Here is a 25,505-nt window from a genome sequence, read left to right as displayed (position 1 = left end):
ACTCAGCTTCCCAGTCTTCCCTCGGAACCTGAGACACAGATGGTTCACTCACAGAATCAGCATGGAGACATTTCTCTCTCAACAACCTTGTCTCCCCAACAAGCTGGCCAAACCCAGCCACTTGGTTATAGAACTGTTCAACTTTCTTACCAGCTGTCACTCCATCTGAGACCTTCTCAAAGCTCTCCACACTGGATCTTTCAAAAAGGAAAGTCAGTGGATCCATTCACAACAGAAATTTTCTGGCTGTTAGAAAAGGAAACTTTCTTGATTAAATCACATTCACACCCTTCAGTTGCAGTAAACTGCTTGCGCAGACTCCATGAGGATTCCTTTCCCCCAGAAGCTTTTCTAAGCAGCAATTCACAGCTCACAGAAATTCTGCCTTTACCCTCTTCACCTAGGGCTTGCTCTAAAGGAACGCTTCCCTGAGCAACAACAGACTCTTTCTGGGTCTCACTTACATCCAGAATCACCTCTGGCCCATCAGGAGGATTCCTAAACAATCCCCTTTCAGGCAAACTTATAGACTGCCTAGATAAAAGGTTAGAAGCATTCTCCTTCTCTTTGCCAGACACAAGCTCAGGAATATTTTCCTTCTTGCTGCAAGTTTCCACACCCTCAGTAGGTAACACAATCAAATCACCTTTATGCTCTGCTTGTGCCCTAGCTAGGGTATCACCCTGATCAGACAGAGTTGCTAAACCCCTTCCCAGCCACACACTAGCAAAGGCAAAATACAAGCACCAGAATTGTCTGGTCTCTGGGATTTTGCTAAAATACTAACTGGATACAACCTAGTTAGAGGGCCATTCTCCCAAGCAGACACAAACTTAGGACCATTCCCTTCCTGGGCCTTAGTTGAATCCAGAACCAACTCTGAGACAACTGCACTATTCTCAGCCATCACAGGCTGAAAGGCCCCTTCTGTCTGCTCCACAGACAAAGAAGAGCCGGAGACACGTTCTCCTTTACCAAACACACAGCTTGGGATCTCATTTCCCTTGTCCCAGCACACAGGGCTGTTCACAGACAACTGCTTGGAGATGGGGGTAGCTCCCTCCGTAGGCAAGTTAACACCCCTGACAGACACAGGCATATTTCCTTCACTGTCACAATTCTCCACACAGGTAACAGATAAGGTCCAGGGACACTCATCTTCCACTATCCTCGCCTTCCCAAACTGCTGACTAGACAAAGCCACAGCTCACAAGGCTGCCTAGGCTCATCCAAACTTTCCTTATTCTCTTCTCCCTTCGCTTGATCTAATTCCAGATTTGCTTCTGAGACATCACATAGACATTTAGAAACTTCATTCACCGTCAAACAGCTATTTCCCACCAGGTTAGAGTCCCCCTCCCGCTGGTCAGAGCAATATAACATACCAACATTGTTATAAACTGAAATTTCAAGAGGATACAGTTTCTCAATTGCTTTTTTGACTTCAAGCTGAATTCTGGCAGTTTCTTGTTGCAGCTGGTGAACCCTCTCCTCAGCAGCGATCCTTTGCTTTCTCACCCACTGAATTTCTGCTAGTTTCTGTTCATGCTCAAGTTGCCATTTGTTTGCTGCCTTTTGCATTCTAACTGCTTCTGCAGCTTCTGTAGCATCAGGTAAGGGCTGTGCTCCTGCCTCCTGATCACTGGCCATTAACAGATTTCTCAGTTCTTGATTTGTAGCTTTCTTTCTAAAGCTTATCCCCTTTTCTGAACACAAATGTTCCAGGGCTTTCTTGCCAAGGCCCTCACATGCTCTTTGCAACTGCTCTTTAACCAACCAAACTCTCAATACCAAAATTCAAATTTGGATAACATGGGGTTCTGACCCAAAGCTTAATTGACCTGATTCTGTGGATCCTGCCAACTACGCTACTATAACAATGCTGTTCTGGGGGGACCCAACCGAGAGTGCCAATTCAAGACAAATTGCTTCAAGCAGGGCAGTTACAGCCCCAGGCTGGGGTTTCTGTGCACACCAAGGCAAACCAAACCAGCCAAACAGAGAGGACTTTGGTTTTACCCCACTGGCTAACCACAAGTCACACAAGCAGTTCCCTCAGACACCCCAGTTTCCCGGTATCCCCACCAGTGCCACTCGTTATGGGGACAAATGGTTATGAAAACCAATATCCCAGTAAAAGAACAAAGGTTCCCTCGATCCCAAAGGACCAAGCCCCAGACCCAGGTCAATAAACAAATCAGATCTTGCCCACAAATCACGCTGCTGCCAATCCTTTAGAATCTAAAATCTAAAGGTTTATTCATAAAAGGAAGAAGATAGAGACAAGAGCTAGAATTGGTTCAGTGGAATCAATGACATACAGTGATGGCCAAGTTCTTGGTTCAGGCTTGCAGCAGTGATGGAATAAACGGCAGGTTCAAATCAAGCCTCTGGAGAACATCCACAGCTGGGATGGGTCTATCAGTCCCTCGTTCAAAGCTTCAGTGTAGCAATGTCCCTCCAGAGGTAAGAAGCAGGACTGAAGACAAGATGGAAGAGCTGCAGCAGCTTTTTACCGTCTCTTGCCATGTGGTCTCTGCTTTCTTTGTCCCAAAGACAAGCTGTCCATCCCATGGCCTGGAAAAACCTCAGAGTTCGGTCCATAGGCAGGTCCCTGCATACCTTGCTGAGTCCCAAGGCATGTCTGCCTTCTCTCAATGGGTCAGTTGTGTAGCTGATGGTCCTTAATGGGCCATCAACCAGGCTAGGCAGAGCTGACACCAACTTGTCTGGGGTGTCACCCAGAAGCACAGCATAAGTTTGAAATACAGACAGTATAGAGCCAACATTCATAACTTTAACTACAAAAATTATTCACACATATAGACAGCATAATCATAACCAGCAAACCATAACCTTTTCTTAGACACCTCATTTGACCCCCTTTATACAAGATTTGGTGCCACTACAGGACTTTGGTTGCAACAATGATCTATACGGCTTATCTATCCCAGCTTATGTCAAAAACATCACAGACGTACCTGTAGAGGAGCCAGGATTGTAGAACATACCTAACACAGGGGTGAATCCCAACAATCTCACCTAGGGGACTGCCCATGGAGCTAATGCAACTTCTTCCAGAGTAAGGCCTGACCAGGATTTTAGGGTTCAGTAGCAGTTTTGGGACCTAGCCTCTTTCAAGGTATTTCTCTGGTCCCCATCCCCATGCCATGTGTTCACCTCACAAACATGAATGGGTTTATCCTCTCAGTACCCCTGTGGGGCAGGGAAATTTTATTCCCATTTCACAGATGGGGAACTGAAGCACAGTGTGGCGAAGTGACTTGCCAAATGTGATGAAGAGTCTGTGGCAGAGCTGGGAATTAAAACCAGATCTCTCGTTTCCAGGATGATGCTGTTCACCACAAGACCACCCTCCAGTGTCCCTCTGAAGATCTGAGTTAAATCAATCCAAGTATGGGCTTTCCCAAGGGCTAGCAGGGCTCAGTATCTGTCTATTGTGAAAATGAAAATCTTTGGGTGTGTATGGGTTCCTCTTTTCCCAGCGGTCTGGAATTCACTCAAGCGGCATGAATCTGGTGAACACTGCTTTCTCTGTAAGTACGTGTGTGTGTGTGTAAACCAGCGTTCCTCCCTGTGGGAAACTCTCTGGAAAATGCAAAGTGATGAAGAAAAATGGCTTGCTTTTCCATGAACCTACAAACCCTGTTATTTGTCACCTGGTTTTGCCAGCAGCACGGGTCTTTTCCCACGGTCCTAGGAATCAGCATGTTTCCAATTCACTTCCACCTACGGTATTGAATAACAGTAACCAACTGGCTTCGTTCAGCAGCTGCTTTGGAAAGCCAAGGGAAAGGGAGGCAAGGTTCACTTAGCAGGATTCAGAGAAGGAGTCAGCATGTATAAGGGGAGCACAGGCATCCACAGTCAGAACAGTGAAGGCTAAAAAACTATACAAGAGCTTTGCAAGGGATCTAAACTGTTCTGCTCTGAGGCAATCACTAACTATTGGGCTCAAGAGGATGCTTTCCTGGGGACTGACTAATTCTACTGTACGGTTGATTGCACCTTGCTCTGAAGCAGCGAATGCTGCCCACTGCTGGGGAAAAGACACGGGGCTAGCCTGAAGCACCGGTCTGGTCTAGTTGGCAATACCTATGTTTAAACTGCAGATGCTGGAAGCGTGACATGGTAGACACTTGAGAACGAACCCGGGTAGCTGGTTACCGTCGCTGATGAAGGCACGGACCTGGCTACTACGTTGATAAAGGAGGCAGATGGAATCTCTGCCCTAGTGGGTCAGCGCAGGAGCCTGTCACCTGTGAAAACTGGATTCCCACCTGGATGAGGTCAGGTGTGAAAAGGAGTTCGGAGCTCTTGCTCACTTAGCATATCACAAATACGGCTGTGGATTTGACAAAGGCCGTCACTGCTCAGCATAAACCAAGGACTGCCATAGAAGGGGTCACGGGGCTGCATGTCAAGACTGAGGTGCATGAACAGACCTATTTGTGGGGTGTGAGGGAGGCGATGGACTGGAATAGCAGGAGGGTGGCTGCAGGTCAGGAGGGAGGGGCTTTGGCACAGCTGGGTGTGGGGAGCCCAGGGCTGGAATGGCAGGAGGTGGGGCTAGGAGTTGGGGTTCGGCTCCACGGAGCAGCTGGGAAGATTATACAGCACCTGCCTGCGCTGTACAGGGCTATAGGCCCACGGCTGTCCTGCCATGTCATGAGCAGTAAACATCACTTGTTCTGGAAGTGACAGGAGAGCGGAGTTAGTGAGGACGTGAGCTGGAGGGTGGGGAAAGGAAGAAGATAGAAGGGTGACGCCGAACCCAGAAGACAAATGAGTCTCTCTGGACAATTAGCCCCATCAGTCTGTTGCCTGGATCCCAGCAGTTCAGAAATCCCTTCCCAAGGTGGCGGCTCACTCTCCCCTGGCAGCCAAGACAAAGTTCTTGTCAGGCTGAGTGAGACGAGGAACTAACCTGTGCCAGTAATCTCTGAAGGGCAGCTTCTTTTCAGGCTTTGGCTGATGGATCACCTGCCCACGGAGTCACCTGGCCACTCCCCATCCCGCCTCAGAGATGCCGGCCCGATAGCAGTGCCAGCCGCAGTCTGTCACGTTGCTCCCTCCAGATGGGTTTCACAACACAATTCTTCGCTCCGCGGAGTCATGCAGACGCTGGCGGATAACCTACTCCAGCTGATGGAGACGGATTCCGTCCCAGGGCCCCTGCTCTCTGGGAGACGCCTTGTTAGCCTGAGAGAGCTGGCCCGAAGGACAAGTCGGAGCTAGCTCATCTTCTGCCTCATGTTCCCTTCCGACCCCACCACAGGCCCAGAAGTGACTGACATGAGACAATAGGATGAGCCATTTCAGATGAGTCTAGCTCCTGCCCCAGCCTCCCTGAGGGGGTAACCCTGACTAGCTGCATCCTGCACGAGGCGATGTCATCTCTGAATAACTCTCTCTTGGCTTGCGCTAACTCCCGCAACTCTGCAGTGCATCTCCGAGCCTGTCATCTTTCCACCGCCTGGATCTCAGTCATCAGAGCAGAGGGAATAACACAGCCTCGCTGAGCTCCTCAAGCCCAGGCTCCGTGGTAACACGCACGGCTGCGTCTCCATAGAGCGGGAGGAAAGGCAGTACAGTGGGCAGAACTAGCATTCTGCATTGCAGTCTATGGCTCCCCTTAATGCAGGCCTACGGGTTCTACCTGCTGCCCACGGAGGCAGCCTTGGCTGGGGGAGCAGAGGGCAGAAGAGTTACGTCAATCTTATCCCAAGTGCTTTCCAGCATGGGGAGACACAACCGAGGCACCAGAGCCGACAGCTCATTGGAAATACTGCCGCATGGCGGTCAGAAAAAGGGAAGAAGACCCTCTCTCCCTGCCACAATGCAGCCTAGTCACAGTGATAATCCAGTCATGCCATCGCATACGGTGATGCATTCCGTTCTAGCTACCTAAAGTACTTACCTAACGCCCGTTCCCGCAGCATCTGTGCACCTCACACAATGGAAGTCTGTGGAGGAGCAGGTCTGCCAAGTCCCAGCTACCTGCGGCACGCTCCTTCCGGCCACCCTGCCCCAAGAGGGGTGCAGCAGAGACGGAAAGGGTTCTGCAAATACCAGTGGTGAGACCCAGAGAGACTTCCACAGAAGGAGACAGTGATGGGAGAGCAGGCTAAGAGGAGGGAATGGGAAAGAGCATGTGGAATAAGGAATGGGATCAGGATGGTAAACCGGGCAGTCCCTTTCTCATAAAACAAGAGGCTCATCCAGTGTAATTAAAAGAGATACAAGGTCATACTTTTTCTTTTAACACAGTGCACAATTAAGCTTGTGGAACTCTCTGCGCTGGAATATGGGTGAGGCCAAGCACTTAGCAGTCTTCAAGAAAGGCTTCGCTATGATAAGGATACCCACAGTAAATCGGGATGAAGCATCAATAATGAAAACAAAACCTCCCACATCCAGGCATAAAGCAGATACCAACCGAGGGGAGTTTGCAAAATCTTCCCCAGTAGGCAGGTGATTCTCCGATTCTCCCTTTGAGTGATTGTTCCACCTTCCTTTGCAGCCACTGGTAGTGGTTAGCATCACGGATAGGATACTGGATGAGATGGACCCTGATCGGTTCAGTTCAGCAATAGACATCACTATGTAGCACTTATGCCAGTCCTTCCCCTCAGGCCTGGTCTACAACATACTGGTAAGCATTAGCTTGACAGGAAGGTGTCTGTCGTTATGTTAGTTAGAGGCAGAGTACGTTTATGGCTCTGTTTAATTAATACATTGGACCTCTCGTCCCCAATCCTGCCAATGTCTCCTATACCACCAGCTTTTCCTGTGGAATCTGAGAATAACTGGTTTGTTTACACCATATACACCAGCCCTGGAGCAGAGGGGTCATTTAGAGCTGGATTGAGGAGGGGAAAAACATCCCCACAGAGCAGGAAATCCATATTCATGAGATAAAGGACAGCGGAGTGCAGACTAGGCCTGGCCAAAGCCAGGGTTCAAATCCTGCCTTAGGTCATGCTGGAAGAGGAGTTTGGTTGGTTTCAGCCTAACCTGTGTCATAAAATCACCACACACGTTGACAGGCGTAGCTGTCCCCGTAGGAGACCCTGGCGACTGTGCTCTGCTTTATCACGGGGGAGACACAACCATGCTGTGCTCTCCTCTGGTGACTTGATTTTTGTTTTTTCTTGTTATTCATTTCCTTACTCTAAAAGAAAAGACGGAAATGTCAGGTTTGGGGGAAAAGAACAGCAGAGGACGGACACTACCTCCTCGGGTGGGGGTTTCAAATTGCCCAGAATTGGCCTCTTTACTGCCAATGATATCAGCAGTGAATCTCCGGCTGACACTGATGGGCCCAGAGATAGGCCAGCCTGGGCCTTTTAGCAAATCCCGCTCGAGATGATTTCTTTGGATCACACCTGATCAGCACCAAGTAGCGAGCGAAGAACCATGCCGCCAGGTAAGCAAAGAGACGCCATCGCTGGGTGTATAACAAAGACAAACTGCCCCTCCCCTTTCTCCCAGATTGCAAGCAGATGTGTGTTTAAATGATCTGCTGCTAACTACCATGCTAAGCAACGCGCCTTGGTCTGGGAATGAGTTTAGGAGCAGGACCAAGAAATATGTGTTAAATGAATGATGAGAGGATTAGCAGGAATTCAGCAGGTCCTGGAAGGGTGAAATGTCACCAGTGCAGAAAATGCAGGTCACTTGTGTGGAGATTTCAGCTTCCCAAAGGGGGGGGATAAATCTTTGGTTTACACCCATTTCACAGAGAAATTCTGCCATTCTCGAGAGCTGGGAGTGCACTGGAAGCTCATGCTGCTGCTGCAGAGGGAAGATTTTGGCCTCCAGGGCTGTCAGACCTGCACCTTTGACCAGCACTAAACTCCCTTAAAAATTTAGACCGCATTTTGTTTGTTTTACAGGACGAGACTTATGCTCCTCCACTTGGCCCTTGCTGGAGGGAGGTTTTCTGCAGAGAAATGGGAAGAGGTTAGCCGGTGAATATAAAATGCCTTTTGAAAAACAGCCCCAAATCCAAAAGGCTTCTGCAAAGCATTTCCCTTCTGAAGATGTGTTTTCCTCCTCCGTTCCACACTGTGTATTTGATCACATGTGGAAGGGTCAGAAGGTGGGACTGCAGAAGAACTCAAAACTCAGCTATTAATTTACCTGAGCCTAGCCCAATCTCACTGTATCTCCTGAGGCCAAATTCTGCTTTTGGTTTACATCAGCGCAGCTCTGATTACAGTTAAGGGGCCATACTATGGCCTCACTTACAGAGCTGCAAAACTGGAGCAGCTCCCATGAAGTCCACAGGGAAGAAAGCTCAAAGAAGGCCTGATGAATCAGAGGAACGGGTGCTCTCTCAGGAATAGAGCACAGGCCTGCAGGTGAAGAGTCCTGGGTTCTAGTCCCATGTCTGCCACTGACCCACTGCAATACCTTGGACAAGTCACCTTGCATCTCTGTTTCTCCTCACACCCTTTGCCTGGTCTACTTAACTCATAAACTGTTCAGACCAGGGACTGTCTTTGATTAGGTGTGCAAACAGAAGCTATCACAAGGGAGCCCCAATCTCTGTTAGAGATGCCACTGCAGTTGAAAAGAACAGAACAGGAAAGGGGAAAAAAATGAATATTCATGAGCAAAGGCTGCAGACTGGACCCTGCGGTAGCTGGGTCCATCCCTGGAGCCAGGGCGGTCACTTTATTTATAAATTTATTGCTATGTTGCCTCAACTTCCCACTTCTTAAACCCTCCTCCCCTGCTGAGGAGAGACCATGGGAGCGCCGGGCCCTAGCCCACACTGGCCCTCCAGCTGCAGTCACCCCAGAACAGCCCGCAAGGGGATGACGGGACAACCACAGAGCAGAGGGAACGGCAGCCTGGCAAAGCCTCACTCTGAACCCAAAGCCAAGCCTTGGCTGACATCCAAGGAAAGGTGCAGGGCAGTAACCTGAGTAAAGGGCTTCCCTGGAGTAAGTCAGGACACCCGGCAGGCTGCTCTAGCCTATCGCAGCCTCTGCACAGCTGCATATGAGCTGCATCACCACACAGAATTTCCATAGGGCTGACCACGACTTCCTGCCCCCTATACCGGTGCTTATGATGGGGGCGGTGTAGCGCAGCTTACGTGGGTCCTATGCTGCTCCTGTCCTGGAGGAGTTCTCCCCAGCCCCTTGCAGGTCACTTATGGTCCCAGAAAGCACCGGAGCAGCAGACAAGGGTTGGAGAAGGTGCCCGAATCAGATTCTCAATCCCTAAACTACCCATTTACTGCATCAGGTTTCTCCATGGGAAATACACAACCAAGAGAGTCTCTAAGAGACGCGGCTCGAAGCCTAGCACACGGGCCATACTTCGGAGAAATCGACTGTAATTTAAATGTCATCAAAACGTGACACTGGTTTGGTGGCTGGTGCACCGAGACCATAGCCTACCATGCTGACCAATATCACCTCGTGGTTTCAGCTGTCTGTATCCATTTGTTGTCCCTTGTCTTATGCTTAGACTCTTATACTAGCTCCTTGGGGCAAGGACTTTTTCTGTATTTGTCCTGGGCCACAACTAGCGCTCCTAGTCACCGCGGTATGAAGATTATACATGGAAAATGTAACTGACGTATTTATTAAAACATCTAGTATTAAAATGATTCATTTGGTCCAGATGGACAACCAGAACTAGGCCGATATTATCCCTAAAACCAGGGTCAACACAACGGATCACGTGGCATGCAAGCCACAATTCTGATTTTCTCCTCTTCAAGAGGAGAGACTCGCAAACCCTCTGAAAGCGTGCTTGCTTTATTGGAGGACAGATGACCTTGTGCGGCTGGGACTCAGGACACCTGGGTTCAATTCCTGCCTCTGCTACCGGATCCCTGAGCAAGTCACTTGATCTCTCTGTGCTTCAGTTCCTTCCTAAACCACAGGGTTGTGGTAAGATTAAATTCCCTAAGAATGGGAGACACTCAAATATTACAAGCTTCAGAGGGGTCACCGTGTTAGTCTGGATCTGTAAAAGCGGCAGAGTCCTGTGGCACCTTTCAGACTAACAGACGTACTGGAGCATGAGCTTTCGTGGGTGAATACGACAGTGGGTATTCACCCACGAAAGCTCATGCTCCAATACGTCTGTTAGTCTATAAGGTGCCACAGGACTCTTTGTCAAATATTACAGTGATGGGGAGCCAGATAAGGACCTAGAAATTCTTCAAAGTTCCCTCCCAAAGCAGTGACCTAAGCATTCAGAACTCCACCTTCCCCATGTCTTGCAGCTGGTGCACTATAATGTCCATCCTCATTTCATTCTTAACATCCTGTTGGTTGCCACAAGAAGCACGGTTATTAGAAATGATCACTAAGCCACCATCCCCTCTGGATTTCCTAGTGCATTTCAACGTCTAACCGTCAGTTGGAGCTGATCAAAAATTTATGACTGAAATATTTCCTCTTGGAAAATATGGTTTTGTCAACATTGAAATTTCCCCTCAGGAAAATGGCAGTCCCCCCCCAGTTTTTGATCGGGAAAATCAAAATGAAAACGTTCATTCCAAATTGACATTTCAAAAGGAAACTTTTTTTTTTTTTTTTGAAATGTCGCTGTGAAATGAAAAATTTCTTTTTCAACCACGGGTCGGAACATTTTGTTTGGATCGAAAAATGTCAACACTTCTCCTTGGGGTGTTTCCCGTTGAAAACTTTTGGGGAATTTTTTTGTTTCATGAAAGTTGCGATATTGCAACTTCGTGTTTTGATTTGGAATGGAATTTTGAAACAGCAAAACTTCCCTCAAAAGGGAAATTCAATTCTTGGAGCACGTCTTTTAGACCACAAAGTGCTTTGGAGCCGGGACTGTCTTTACTGTGCGTATTGCACTGGGTTGAGCGCACGGCTGGCACTAATCAAATCATCAACAACACTGCGGCGGCAAATGGCCTGGGTTCCTCCATGCGGTGTTCATATGGACACACTGCACGGTGGTCTTCTGCAAACGTTTCCCCTCCTCAACACATTTGGGAACGTACTTTTCCAACGAGTATTCTGAGAGATGCACTCTGTTCAAACTCTACTTTCAGGGCCATATTCCTTTTGCATGCACATCGAGAGCAACATTCACTCATCCCAGCATGCAATGGGAAAATCAGGGGAATGAGTCCTGCCAAGCAAACCCACAACCCATTCCAGAAAGCAAACTCCCCACCAGGACAAGGAGTGATTTACCACCCTGAACAAATGGAAGGACGTTAATGAGTCTGGAAAAGGACATGAGTCATTGAACAAAGGCGCCTGCTTTTCCAGCACAGATGTTGAGTTATTCTCACCTGAAATGAGTTTTTGGACAGCTACATTGCACACACCATTCCAACCGGAGCATGCTCAGGTCGCTCTCTCCTGGACAGGGAGTTATCTCAGAATTTAATAATGGAAAAACAGTTATGATATGTACACCCACCCAGAGACACTCACACAGCAGCTCAGCGGCGTCTCGCAGAAAGCAGCCGGGGAAAAACAGCTACATTTAGCTTGCGGCTTGATAAGAAATAAGGACCTAAGGAATAAGCTCATCCACAGCCAGATATCAAACGCCATCCATGTGGCTGTCATCGCCAACCGGAAGTCAACATTCGCCATTGGGCACCAGATCAAGGTCCCTGGGCTGTTGCAGTTCTAGTTGTACAGGACTGGCAGTAAGGACTCCGAGGGTCTACTCCCAGCTTCCAGGGAGAGAATGCTGGCTTTTTACTGGTAACTACCACTGGGGTGTAGCGACGATGTTTCTGAGCGGTTCCAATGTGCCGTTATACACCGGGGATTTAAGCTGCCTTGCTGTTTTCAAGTGGGTGGGTGCATGGGTGGGGTGGGGTGGGGGGTCACTCATTATAGTCTCTGAGATCTTGGCCAAACCTGCCTTCTAGCCACAATATTATATTTTCCTTCTCTAGCATCTACCATCCAAGGATTTCAAAGCCCTTTACAAATGCTAATGAATTAGCTGAGCCTTCCCCCTGCTATGAGTATTATCCCCATTAACAGATAGGAAAATAAAGGCACAGAAAAGTGAGTGACTTGCCATGGGTCACAAAGGAAGTCTTTGGCAAAGCCAGGAAGAGAACTCAGGAGTCCTGGCTCCCATCTTCCCTCCCAAGTAGAGCTGGAAAATTAGTAGATGCTCCCAGCAATGGAGAGTCCGTCATTTCACTCCGGAGACAATTCCACAGTCTACAGACCTGCAACTTTATCACCAGTCTACGTTTTCCTTCACTCATTTTCAGTTTAGTAGCGGAAAGGTAGGAGATTTAATGAGACAAACCTGGCTGCTTATGAGAAGTTAGATTTGAGTCAGACCATGAACAGAGCTGTGGTTTAGATGGAGACAATATTTCATAGCATCCTAGAATCCTAGAACTCAGGATGGAAAAATTCTATTAACTCTCTCCAGGGGCTAATGCAGGATTGTTCCCCATTTTCTGGTGTCTTGCCCAGTCCAGCGATTTGATCAGGACCAGAGCTCAGCAAAAATATGAAGTTTCACTTTGTGAACTGCCGTGTGTCAAATAAAACGCTGGGGGTTTCAGCGTGTTTTCTGCAAGAATTTGTAATTTCTCTCAAGGACAAAATTGTAGCTCTTTCACCTGCTGTGCACAAGTCTTGGAGCAAAGAACTGCAGCGTGCCGGGCTGCCAGGAATCGCAGATCAGCAGGCAGACGGGCCAGGGCGAGATGTCTGCAGCAGTATAACGTCATTAGCGACATTGCAAAGAAAACCCTTTTGTGTCAGTGTGCTCTGACCAAACATTTGAGAATAAACTGCAACAGGTTCTGCAGCTGAGACTGTAAGTTCTTTTAGGGCAGGAACCATCTTTTGGTCCTGTGTTTGTACAGCACCTAATACAAGCAGGGCCTGATCCCTGACCGAAGCCTCAAGGTGCTGCTAAAATACTAAAACAAACAATACTAGTAATTTTGCAGGCAAACCTTATCCTGCCGTCAGTGCAGGGGACTGGACTAGAAGATCTCTCGAGATCCCTAAGATTCTGTGAATCTATCTTTCCACCACTTTGGCTGGCGGTGTGAAAGCAGTTCTGATCAGAAGCTAAACATTACGGTAATCGAGATAACAGTTCAGGGGCCGCTTGCGTACAGGCTTTGTGTGTCGGAATGGCGCAAGAGAGGAGAACACAATGTTGTCTAGAGAACAGAGCATTGGACTGGGCACTCAGAAATTGCATCTCTGGCTTTGCTACTGGCTTGCTGGGTGACCTTGGGCAAGTCACTTCACTTCTGCCTCAGTTTCCCCAACCATAAAATGGGGATAATGCTACAGCTCTCCCTCTGTAAAGCACTTTGAGATCTGCTGACGAAAAGTGCTATATAAGAGCTAGGTTTTATTCCTAGCAGCTAAGAGAGCTCTCCTTTTGCTCAGGAGATAGTGCCTTGTTGTTTGGGAGCTGACAGGTCCGTTTGTGATTTATCCATTTCTGAAGAACGCAAGTTTGTTCCAGGATGCTGGACAGAGTCCCTTACCTCTGGGGCAGTGTTTGGATGAACAGAACAGGGGACTGGCAGAAGCTCAGCAGGGGACATAACTACACACAGTTTTGTTAAATGTCCAGTGGTTACATGACACTGCCAGTATATCTTTTCTGGGAGCCTGCTAAGGGAAAATGGATCTTTGGGTAAGGGGACTGTTGCCCCCTTACTAACATTCAGTGGGGGTGTTTTGGTTGGCTAGCTCCCAGTACTAAAAGGGGGAAGAGTCGATGAGGAATCCGGACCCTGAGACTGACAGGCCCCAGGTACAATGGGGAGAGACCAATGGTCCAGGTCAGCCTGAATGACAGGGCGAGCAGGCTAATCAGGGAGTCAGGAGGCCAGGGAGGTCCCATCCTCCATGTGAGCTGGATTTGCCTGGCTCAGACAGAGTGGGGCCGAGCTAAGGAGAAAGCAGGGGTCCAAGCTGAGCTGTGCCAGATCCAGAGAGAGCAGACCCTGTCCTGGGAGCAGAGCTGCAGCCCCAAAGCCAGAGGCACAGCCCAGATCGAGCAGACTTGCCCTGGGAGCAGAGCTGCAGCAACCAGAGCCAGAGGGGCCAGAAAAGCAGCCCAGGAAGCAGGTCAGGGCTGGGAGCAGAGTCACAGAAGCAGCCTGCAGAGCAGACCTGTCCTGGGAGCAGAGCTGTAGCGACCAGAGGCAGAGGGGCCAGAGAAGCAGCCCAGGGAGCTGGAGGCAGAGCAGCAGCCGTGCAGAGACAGAGTGGTGGAGCTGGGGCTGGAGCAGTCCGGAGCCGGGTGCGGTGAACAGCTGGGGAGAGCGAGGGGGACCCTGGGCAGCGGGCCCAGCACAGGGAGACGCCTCAGCCAAGAGGCTCTGCAGGCCAGGCTTGGATCGTAACCCCGACAGGGCGCGGGCCACACTAGGCAGAAGGGTCCTGCCACTTAGAGCCTGAGAGCGTGTGGCCACCACCAGAGCGAGTGTCCAACCTGCAGCATCCCTGCAGCACAGCCAGGGCTGAGCAGGAGGCCTGGGACTTACAAGGAGCAGACTGTGAACTGCCCGGACGTTCCAGAGACGCCGTTTGTGATGTTCCCTGCCACAGAGCGGGGTGATGTGTTTCCTTTCACCTTTCCCATTTCCCATTTCCCCTTATTCTTTTTAAATTTAATTGTTGATTAAATAACTTGCATTTGCTTTAACTTGTATGTAATGGTCAGTAGGTCAGAGAAGTGCCCAGTGCAGAGAGTACCCCGGAGTGGGGACACCCTAGCCCCTGTCCCAGGTGACCACAGGAGGGTTGGAGGTTGAGCCCCCCAGGAATCTTGGGCCCAGCCTTGTTGGGGTTACGAGGACTCTGCCAGACAGGAGAGTGGAAGGGGAGTCCTCAAGGGCAGGGAGGCCACTGGGTAAAGGAAGTGGGAGCAAGGACTCAGATCCTTTTGCTAGCCCGCTTCACCAGGGTAGTGCAGAAGCCAGGAAAGTTCCCCACAAGAGCGGGACTATTTCCCCGCTTACATTTGCTCTCAGGAGACATTGGGTTCTGCCCTGCTGCCTGTCTTCACTGTATCCCATAGGGAGAGGCGGCCACACTCAAATTTGCAAAGCTAGGAAGTTACTGAGGAAGCAGAAGGCTGGATTGTGGAGAACAGTCACTGCTGTGTCCTGTGCAGTGTTGTTGTAGCCGTGTGGGTCCCACTCTTACTCCCATTGCACCTGGGCAAGGTCGTGCCAGGGATAACATGTCAACGGGCTACATTTCCCAAAGAAAAGGAGAATCCAAGCTGCACATGCAGAAATGGTCAGCCATCAGCACGGTGACCTGCAGCGTGCACCTCAATCCACGCATCACCCGTGTTGTCCTTGTTTCCAAACTTCGCATCGGGGGGTGGGAAGGGGAAACTCTGCAGCAAGTCAAATCCAGAGCCCTGAAATTAACACAGGCAGCGTTGTGACATGTTCTCAGGCAACAGCGTCATGTCGTGACATGATTTTGCCCCGTCACCAGGTGCCGAAGCAAGGCTACCAATAGGATGAGATAATCAGTGTGAGGTGAAAAGATCCAGTACCAAAAGGCGACAGGCCTGTATTCTGGGCAAAGCGTTGGGATGAGGTCTAGGGCATGCTGTGCTAACAGAGGAGAAATGTGAACTTCCAGCTGTCTAGATCTGGATTTGCACTGGATCAATGGCCCTGCTAGCGAGACTCCGTCCAGACACCTCGTTTGGAATGCTTGCCTTGTTCCTTAGAATAATAATAATAACTCTGCTCTGCTGGCAACTCAGCTGCTCCTGTCAAGGCTGAGTCAGCAAGCATAAGAGACGCTGGGTGTATTCTCTTTCTGCACAGAGAGCAGCGCTTTCCTTTCAGACCTGGACAAGCAGTCCTTGTTGGCGATGCCAGTCCTGAGCCAAAGGCAATATAGGGGCTGGCTTTGCCAAAGAGTGTGCTAAGCAGCCCCTTTTTTTCAGCCTCTGGGAGGACATGCCCACTCTCCCTGTAACGACCTTAAGTACCCCGTCAGTGTGTTCCATTGAAGGGGGCATGGGCATTGCCTAGGTGCGTGACTTCAGGAAAGCCAACAGCTTTGTGCCTCCATTTCCCTCACTGTAAAATGGAGATACAGACAATTGCCAATCTTTAAAAGGCACTTTGAGACCTTCGGAAAGGGGCTACTGTTTGGTGCAAAGCCAGTCATAAGGATCTTCCTTTAAGGGCGGGGAAGAGGAGGAGGGAGAGAAAGCAAATAAAGGGACCTGCATTTCCCAAGCAGGATCTCAGATTCAGGAATTTTCACCTGCTGCCACAATGCAGCCACCTCTGGGAAAGAACACGGAAGTTGTTAAACTGCACACTGTAACGCCATGCAGCACAACAACAGTTCAACGGAGAACGCTGTATCCAACTAATTTAGGCAGGCCCACTCTAACGGCCTGGATTTGTATCTCGCCAGGACCTCTTGCACGAAGTACCAGGGGAACTTTCCTTGTCACAGCTGGTCAGGACCTGGGTATTTACATCCCATCTGAAAGAGGCAACTTCCAGAACTGCAGCCCGGCTGAGCGCTATCCGAGGTCTCTGGCTGTGACCTGAAACAGAGGGAAGAGCGCCTCCCCATGGTGGCAATTGTAGTGACAGATTGCGAAGACTTAATAAAAAGAACAGCTTTCTTTGCAGGACTGAAGAATAGGAGAACCCAGGCTGGGGGGAAATAAACGAAGAAACATTCCCCATGTCTTTCTTAGATGACGGATCAGGAAACACACTGCCCGGTACATTGCACGTTCGGGATGTGGCAGAGCACCAAGGACATCTCATATGCTACAAAGCTGGATCCTCTACTGCAGCTGGGATTTCAAATATCGGCTTTGACCTTGGTCATATATTTTACATAGTGAGTCGTCTACACTGGAAATAGCAGGGAAAGGGCTGATTTTTTTTTTTTAAGATTTAAAGCATGGTCTTAAAACTGGGGAAACCCCAGTGGATGGCCCATCTTCCTAATTATGCGCCATTCCCCATTTAGAGAAAAGATACGTCTTAAGAGATCTAAGGCAACATGAAGCAGCAGCCCACAGTAAAGAGATGAGGATAAAAATGTCATTTGCTTCATCTTATCTGCAACTGATCTTGATTTTTTCCTTCAGGGCCAAGACTGAAGGTCGGTTTGTCTATGGGCACGGAAGGGGTGGGATAGGAGAGCGGGCATAGGCAGTTTTTACTAGCAGTTCATTCACACATAAGGGACCACTCATCAGGATCTCCAAGGTGGAGCCAGACATCCCTATCCCCCAAAGGAGGGGTCTGGGGCTGGTGGCATGGGGAGAAAGCAAGCTGCATCTTCATACATAGTGTAGCAAATTATTCCGGGGGGAATTCTGCAACACTGCATATGCTGAATTTGCATGGAAATTAATGTACGCGCAGAATTTCCTCCCCCTCACCCACCACAGAAATGGGCTGCTGGACTCGGCAGAGCCCAGCTCGCAAACAGAAGATACTGCCGGGGGGCATGGGGAGGGAGCTAGAGGGTTCCTGGCCACAGCAGTTCCCAGCATGCCTTGAAGGAAGGGGGTGACATGCAGGAAACTCCACACAAGCCTGGGACCCAGCATCAGGCAGTTTCTCCCTCTGGATCCCTGGGCTCTGGGGGGTAGGAGGGACGGGTGTCTGGGCTGGGGGGGTGGGTCCGTGGCTGGGCTCTGAGGGGAGATGGAGTGTGGGTGTCTGGGCTATGGGGCCACCCCACAGTTGGGCTCTAGGGGGAGGGAGCAGCGAAACAGGAACTGGGTTGTCGTAGGGTTTCTTTAACTCTACTCCTGGGGGAATTGTTGTGCGTGTCTGTATTGTTACAGACAGACTTGGTGACGGGTATTTTGAAATAAATTACCAAAACAATTGACATTGGTGTGATTCTGTAGCGTTATTTTGACAAAAATATCCAGAATTGCACCGAATTTTTCATTTTTGGCACAGAATTCTCCCTGGCGTAGCAAGTGCACGCTTTCAGGCACTTCTGTCCTGCGTGCGTTGTCTGCAGCCAGCACATTGCTAGGCATAACTGGTCTCTTCCCTTCACCACCCACCTCCCAAGGACTGTGGCTTCAAAAAAGTTTATGCAAAGCCCTATAAGAGCCCCTTCCTTCCTCACGCTTTCAGACTTCCCAAGGAGAACTGCCCACACCAGAGACAAGAGCGACTGTGGAGGGATCGAGAGAGAGATTCTCTTTCATAAACGGCCTGTTATTACTCTGTGCTCACATCCTAGAGGCCCACACTAATTGGTCTGATAGCATTGTCCTTCAACCTACATGTTTACACTGGGCCACCTTAACAGATAAATAATTCAATTCCCCACTCCCCCTCCCTACCCCCGGCCAGGGAATAACTGCCTCTGATAGCCTTGATTTGCTAAATAAAACACTCCTTGAAGGCTCCCTGTAATAACATTTGCACGGAAAATTGACATTCGTCCTCCTTCCCATCAGCCCTGATGCTTTTGTTTGAGAGTTAATAACTTTGACGCTTGGCTGGGCTATTGATCTCTCCAGGCACAATTGGTTTTTTGGTCCAAAATACACAAATAAATTAACGAGCAGGTGATGGTGCAACCCTAATGAACTTGTGCAGGCCACTGCGGCTGGGACGTAATGTGGGAGCTGGGCTCCATTCATCATCCAAGAAGCCCTATGGATAGCTGCTTAGACGTTTATCTGCAGAAACAAATAGAGCAGGCTGGACTCCCCCAGCACCCTCCAAAAGAAGGGCTGACGCTCAGGAACGGAGCAGCAGATTTCATGGGCCAACATGGAAAGTTCACGCTGTAATGCTCGGTATCAGCCCAACGAGGTTCTGACGCATCCCTGACGCAGCGAACAGAACCTACTCGCGGCGGAAAGCTTTGCTGCAAATTCTGCAACCCGGCAGGTCAGTTTCCCAGCTGAGGCCGAAGCAGTTGAGGTGGAGTCAGGTATTTAGCGAGCATAATTTGTTTATCTATGCACTGTGCACACACCAGCTTTGCTGGGTCAAGGGCAGTAGCATGGAGAACGCAGGCCTGTTGAAAAGACACCACCCTCACAGGCCCCTCACCCTCTCTGGGGACTCTTACTACTCTAGGGTTGCCAACTTGGTAATATTTAAACCTCTCCTGCCCTGCTTCTTCCCTCTGGGGCTCCGCCCCTGCCCCGCCTCTTCCCCCCCAAAGCCCTGCCCCTGCCCCACTGCTCTTCTCCAAGGCCCCATCCACTCCTCTTCCACCCTCTCCCCTGTCGCTCACACCCGCCCTGCCCGGGTCAGGAGGGACTCACCTGCAGAGCCAGGGCTGGGAGCTGCAGCTGCCCGATGTAGGTAGGAGGCGCCCCCAGCTGACCCGGCACTGCCCCGCCTCCCCCACCTGCAGGGACCGTACACTGTCAGGTCCCCTTTTCGTCTGGACTTTCCGGTCAAAAACCAGGCGCCACTCTCAGCCCAGCTGACGGCTTAGCAAAACCATTTTCCTCTTCCTGCCTCAGCCCCTGAGTTTTGCAGCTAGACAAACCCTCTTGCCCAACAAAGGGGAGGCTGGACATCCGCCCTCCCTTCATGTACCTATTCTCCGTGGCGGAGCCAGGTCTGGCAGCTGGTAGAGAGGGCGATGGGTCATTGGGGATAGGCTGGAGAGCTAGCGGTGGACCCGGCTCCCCAGTCCGGGCATTGTGACCTGGTGCATGGGGTCGCAGCCACATTCAGGTTTGGCCCAGCCGCCACCCTCCCGTCATGATGGAGGGGTGACTGGGGAGCGAGTGGTGTTACGACCTGGCGCACAGGGATTCAGCACCACAGGACCCCATGTGCCAGGTTGCAATGCCCGGAGTGGGGAGCCAGGCCCAGCCTTGAAGGACAGGAGCTGTTGCTGTGGGAGGTATGCGGGGGGCGGGGGATAGGACAGGCTTGCTCTCCCATCCCATGTGAAACTTTGTGTCCTACACGCCTTTCGTCTATTGCATCATATGCTTGAAAAAGTGCCACACACCCCTAAAGGCCACAGGGGTGCAGGTCGTGCCCCCAGGCCCCACTTAGCTCCACCATGACCTGTTCGGCAATGCAAAGGAGACCCAGAGCACTGAGTGCATCTGGCGGGCTCACCCACTCAGCCTCCCCAGCAAGGAGCCGGGTATTGTGAATTAACCTTTTTCCTGGGGAGAGGAAGGATGCACTCGGGTAGCATAGCTCTTGCTAAGGGAAGGGTCCTCCTTCGCCCTGTTGTGGGACGTTTCTCTTCCTCCCCCAGTCATGCCCCAGAGGAAAGCTGGACTGCAATTTCCCTGACAGAATAGCTTCCCATTGGAAAACGCATCTCGGCAGGGGGTTAGACTAGATGACCCTTGTGGTCCCTTCTAACCCTGTAGCTCTATGATCTGACAAAAGCGATACCTTTTGTGGGGACTTAGCAATTAGGGCAAAAGATCTGATGGGAAACTAACATGTTTAGTTTTGACTTTATAATGTAATATAATATAATATAAATGTGTTTTGAGAAAATTACATGAAATATTTCACATTTCATCTCACAAAGAAGTCCAAGATTTCGACTTTTCGCTCCAATTCAGGACAACGTTTCAAAATCTGGGTATTTCTTGTGGGGCAGAATTCCATTCTAAGAACATAAGAATGGCCACACTGGGTCAGACCAAAGGTCCATCCAGCCCAGTATGCCGTCTACTGACAGTGGCCAAAGCCAGGTGCCCCAGAGGGAGTGAACCTAACAGGTAATGATCTAGTGATCTCTCTCCTGCCATCCATCTCCACCCTCTGACAAACAGAGGCTAGGGACACCATTCCTTACCCATCCTGGCTAACAGCCATTAATGGACTTAGCCCCCATGAATTTATCCAGTTCTCTTTTAAACCCTGTTATAGTCCTAGCCTTCACAACCTCCTCAGGCAAGGAGTTCCACAGGTTGACTGTGCGCTGAGTGAAGAACTTCCTTTTATTTGTTTTAAACCTGCTGCCCACTAATTTCATTTAGTGGCCCCTAGTTCTTATATTATGGGAACAAGTAAATAACTTTTCCTTATTCAGTTTCTCCACACCACTCATGATTTTATAGACCTCTATCATATCCCCCCTTAGTCTCCTCTTTTCCAAGCTGAAAAGTCCTGGCCTCTTTAATCTCTCCTCATATGGGACCCGTTCCAAACCCCTAATCATTTTAGTTGCCCTTTTCTGAACCTTTTCTAATGCCAGTATATCTTTTTTGAGATGAGGGGACCAATACGCAGTATTCAAGATGTGGGCGTACCATGGATTTATATAAGGGCAATAAGATATTCTCCGTCCCTTTTTTAATGATTCCTAACATCCCGTTTGCTTTTTTGACTGCCGCTGCACACTGCGTGGACGCCTTCAGAGAACTATTCACAATGACTCCAAGATCTTTCTCCTGATTAGTTGTCGCTAAATTAGCCCCCCATCATATTGTATGTATAATTGGGGTTATTTTTTCCAATGTGCGTTACTTTACATTTATCCACATTACATTTCATTTGCCATTTTGTTGCCCAATCACTTAGTTTTGTGAGATCTTTTTGAAGTTCTTCACAGTCTGCTTTGGTCTTAACTATCTAGAGCAGTTTAGTATCATCCGCAAATTTTGCCACCTCGCTGTTTACCCCTGTCTCCAGATCATTTATGAATAGGTTGAATAGGATCGGTCCTAGGACTGACCCTTGGGGAACACCACTAGTTACCCCTCTCCGTTCTCCCCTAGCTCTACCTGTGGGCGGCTCAGGAGCCTGAAATGAGGGCCCTACCTTCCAGGCAGAGGAAAGAAAAAACACTCTTTTACTGACACAATAAAAAATTCGACTAGATTAGTGAAGCACAGGTTTCCTCCGCAATAGCCACGGTGGTTTCTCTCTGACTAGGATCATTTAGCATGCAGCATTGTTGTAGGCATGTCAGTCCCTGGATATTAGAGAGACAAGGCAGGTGAGTAATGTCTTTTATTGGAAATATTTCTCTCACCAACAGAAGTTGGTCCAATAAAAGATATTACCTCCCCCACCTTGTGTTTCTAGGATCATTTAGGTCAGTGTTCTCCAAACCCTTGAAAGAAGACCATCACTTCAGGAAAATGAAACCAGCCGTGCTGTCCCCTCACACACTGGAGTCCGCCAGGTAGGGATAAACACCTCTACATCTCTTCACTCCCTGCAGTCCCACATGATCCTTCCTCACCTCCCTCCCTTGCTTAGAAAATGCTTCCAAACACGACACTTCCTCTGCGTTCTTCCATGCTATGATGAGAAGTAAAATAAGGAGCAACGTGGCCACTCAAAGTATCAGCGTCTGAGTTGGCAACCACAGCGGTGACACTAGGTTCTCCACAGATTCAGGCAGACAGCTCTGTATCAGTCACCTTCTCTTCACATTTAGGTTTTCTTTGTAACCATGAGCGCTAGAGACATGGGAGTTCTTTCGAATGAAACAATTAACACCCATCGATTCTATCCCAGGCTTCTTGTTGATATACGAAAATATTTTTTTTTTTTTGGTTTTCTGCAATTTGCATGTAGGCACCTAATTGCTCCTCAAAAGACTTTTCAGGGGGCGATAGTTCATGGGAAACAGTTTCCCTGTATGCAGTGTAGTGGTAGCTGTGTCAATCCCCGGATATTAGAGAGGCAAGGTAGATGAGGTTATCTTTTACTGGACTAACTTCTGTTGGTGAGAGAGACAAATTTTTGAGCTTACGCAGAGCTCTTCTGCAGGTCTGGGAAACTTAATCACAGTGTCACAGCTAAATACAAGGTCTACACTCTGTGAAACTGATTAAGTTTCCCAAAGTCACATTTTCTGTAGGACCTTTGATGACCGGGAAAAGCCTCAGTATACAGCTGGGTATCAGGCAAGAGGTGGGAAGCATGAAGCAGACACATGCCGAGTTTTCCAGGTCAAAATCTATTTCCTTTGCTAAATGTGTATGATTGTTTCAAGAGGATTTCAATGCGAGTTGCGGGTACTTGGATAGATGGATTCACCGGTTCATCTAGCTTTACTGCAGCTTCGATAAGTGTTTCTGTATCCTCCACTGCAATTCTCCATCATAACTTCCAGCCCCAGTAACAACTCCTCTGTCGCTCCCAACGGATCTGTCTATGCCTTTCAAAGCAATAACTCCTCAATGAACAGCCAGACCTGCCAAGTCGACTGCATTTCCTCTGCAAACTACTGCTTTTTGACTCTCTGTATGGACTTCCGGGGGCTCTTGACCAATTTCTCTCTCCCCCGGCTCCAGGCTTAGAACTAAGGGGATGAGAGTGGGGTGTAGGGGTGGGTTTTATTTTTGTTTTTTAAAGAAATATCTCTGGCAGTAAAGGTTTCAGTCATCTTCCATTTCCCTGACTTCTCTCATCCTTTAGATGGTACAACTCCAGATCCCTCAGTCATGCTCACACAAGACAGCACTCTAAGGAAATATTTCTCTCTCTTTCTAAGTCACCACTTCTCAGATTGCTTATTTCATCCCACTGATATCTGAAGTGTCTTATAAGCCCTTCCTGGGTCTCCTCTGGATAAATTACTCAGGCTATTCCTTGGGGCTAGAGAACAACACTCAAATAATTATTAAGAAATGGGAATGCATTGATGGACCCCTGATTTCCAGAGTACAACTTTTAGTTGTCATTACCAGTTCTTAAAGAATCCCAGTACACAATCCTTGCCTTTCAGTGGTCTTGATCTCAATCATGTGTTCAGTAAGTTAGGGTTAGATCAATCCCTTTGATTATTATTTCTTGTTTATTGCACAATGGGGCATAGAGGCACCAACTAATGCTGGTCAGGAAATGTTTTTTTCATCAAATCCCCACAAAATATTTCAGGGTTTTTGTCAACCCCCAGTCCCCCAAAAAACCCATGTTGCATTTGTGAGGGCTTTTGGGGGGAAGGGGAGGAGAAAGGTTGACAAAAACATGAATGTTTTAGTCAAAAATGAATTTGTGAAAAAAATCACTTTCATCCCCTGCCACCCCCCAACACAGAAATGGCACTTCCCTGCCATATCCTTGGCAGATCTTCCTGAAATCAGTTTAAGGATCTTTGTGGTCCATTATATTAAATGAATCGTGTATGTGTGTATTATTGTGAGCCAGGATTGTAACCTCTTGAGGGGGGAGATACGACAGATGTGAGACCTGGGGCTTCAAAGGACAATACTGAACAATGTGCCAGACAAGAATGGGCTGTGGTTAAGTGTTGCTCCTGGGGAATTTTTAGGAGGAAGAGAATGCAAATTCCCCACCTCTGATTATACAAAAACCCAGCCTTTGAAGCTATGCCCTGTAGAACAGGCCATTATCTGCTGATCACTGGTTACATGAGGCCAAAATGAAGGGTCCAAACTGCTTAAAAGAAAAACTGATCTATTCATGGTTGTTCTGGTTCTGAATCTGAGACAGTTCTGAACTTGTAGCCGTTGGCAAAACCCAGTTGTGGGTTTCAAAGGCCTGACACCAACCAGAGGGCTGAGGTTAGAGTTGTGGTGATCTGTGGAAAACTTCTTCCACTTAGATAGGTTCTTTTGTTGTTTGTAACCTGTTTTCTCTGTAACATTTTCACCTTATGAATAAACGTGCTTGCTTAGAACGAGCTGTGTGGTAACTTGTCCCTGTGGACAATTATGCTATTCCTAGTCTCTGGAGAGAAAGCAAACCTGCCTGGCTGACTCGGAGTATCCGTGTAGGCAAGGAACTGTGCAACCTGGAAAATCCCGTTCAGGAAGGAGAGAGACACAAGTCCTTACCCAGGAGAGGTGGTGGCTGAAAAGCTGGGAACCTAGAGTGGGTGCCCTGGCTGGACCAAAAAAGGGGTGCAGTGAAATATAGGTGCAGTTATACTGAACAGTGAGACCCCCGATTTTTTTTAAGACTTTTTTTCGTAAAAAATAAAATTCTACCAACTCTAGCCCCACCACACGAGGTGCTCCCTGTAAACACAGAGAGAGCCAGCCCCTGCCCAGAACAGCTGGCCATCTCAACAGACCAGCGCCCAGAACAGCTCACCATCTCAACAGACAAGACAGACAAAGAATGGCCCAGAGATCACAAAGCAGGTCTGTGGCAAAGGTAGCAGAGGGCCCCGTTCTCCCAGGTCCTAGTCCAGTTGCCCATCCACTACACCAACACGTTGCTTTTTACACTTCTCAGGACAAGAGACATGTCTTATTTACCTGGAAAGTGCCTAGCGCATCTCTGGTGCTGTCAAGATAAATAAGGAGAAGAAGAAGTGCGATACTGTGCAGCTCTTTTCTGTCCAATAAAATGATTTTCAAAACCAGCCCCAAATACACGAGCTGAACATGTTGAGGAGTATTCACTAAGCGACGTGCCCCCGCTGGTCCACTTGGAACACGTTCGTGGTTCTCCATAGCTGCCCAGCAAAGCTACTAATCCCAGTTCTGCCTTGGCACTGGTATGGAAACCTTGGCTTCAAGGAATGTCTGGAGAGGAGCAGCTCTGGAAATGACCCAGA

General features: G+C 49.0%; 1 protein-coding gene across 1 annotated transcript in view; it reads right to left on the bottom strand.

Moving 5' to 3' along the window:
- Window positions 1–25,505, bottom strand: part of CNTFR (ciliary neurotrophic factor receptor) — a 427,487-nt gene that overhangs the window by 279,192 nt on the left and 122,790 nt on the right. The window lies entirely within an intron of this gene.

Source organism: Eretmochelys imbricata, chromosome 5 (genome assembly GCF_965152235.1).
Source record: "Eretmochelys imbricata isolate rEreImb1 chromosome 5, rEreImb1.hap1, whole genome shotgun sequence".
NCBI lineage: Eukaryota > Metazoa > Chordata > Testudines > Cheloniidae > Eretmochelys > Eretmochelys imbricata.
This window is presented reverse-complemented; position numbering and strand designations above follow the sequence as displayed.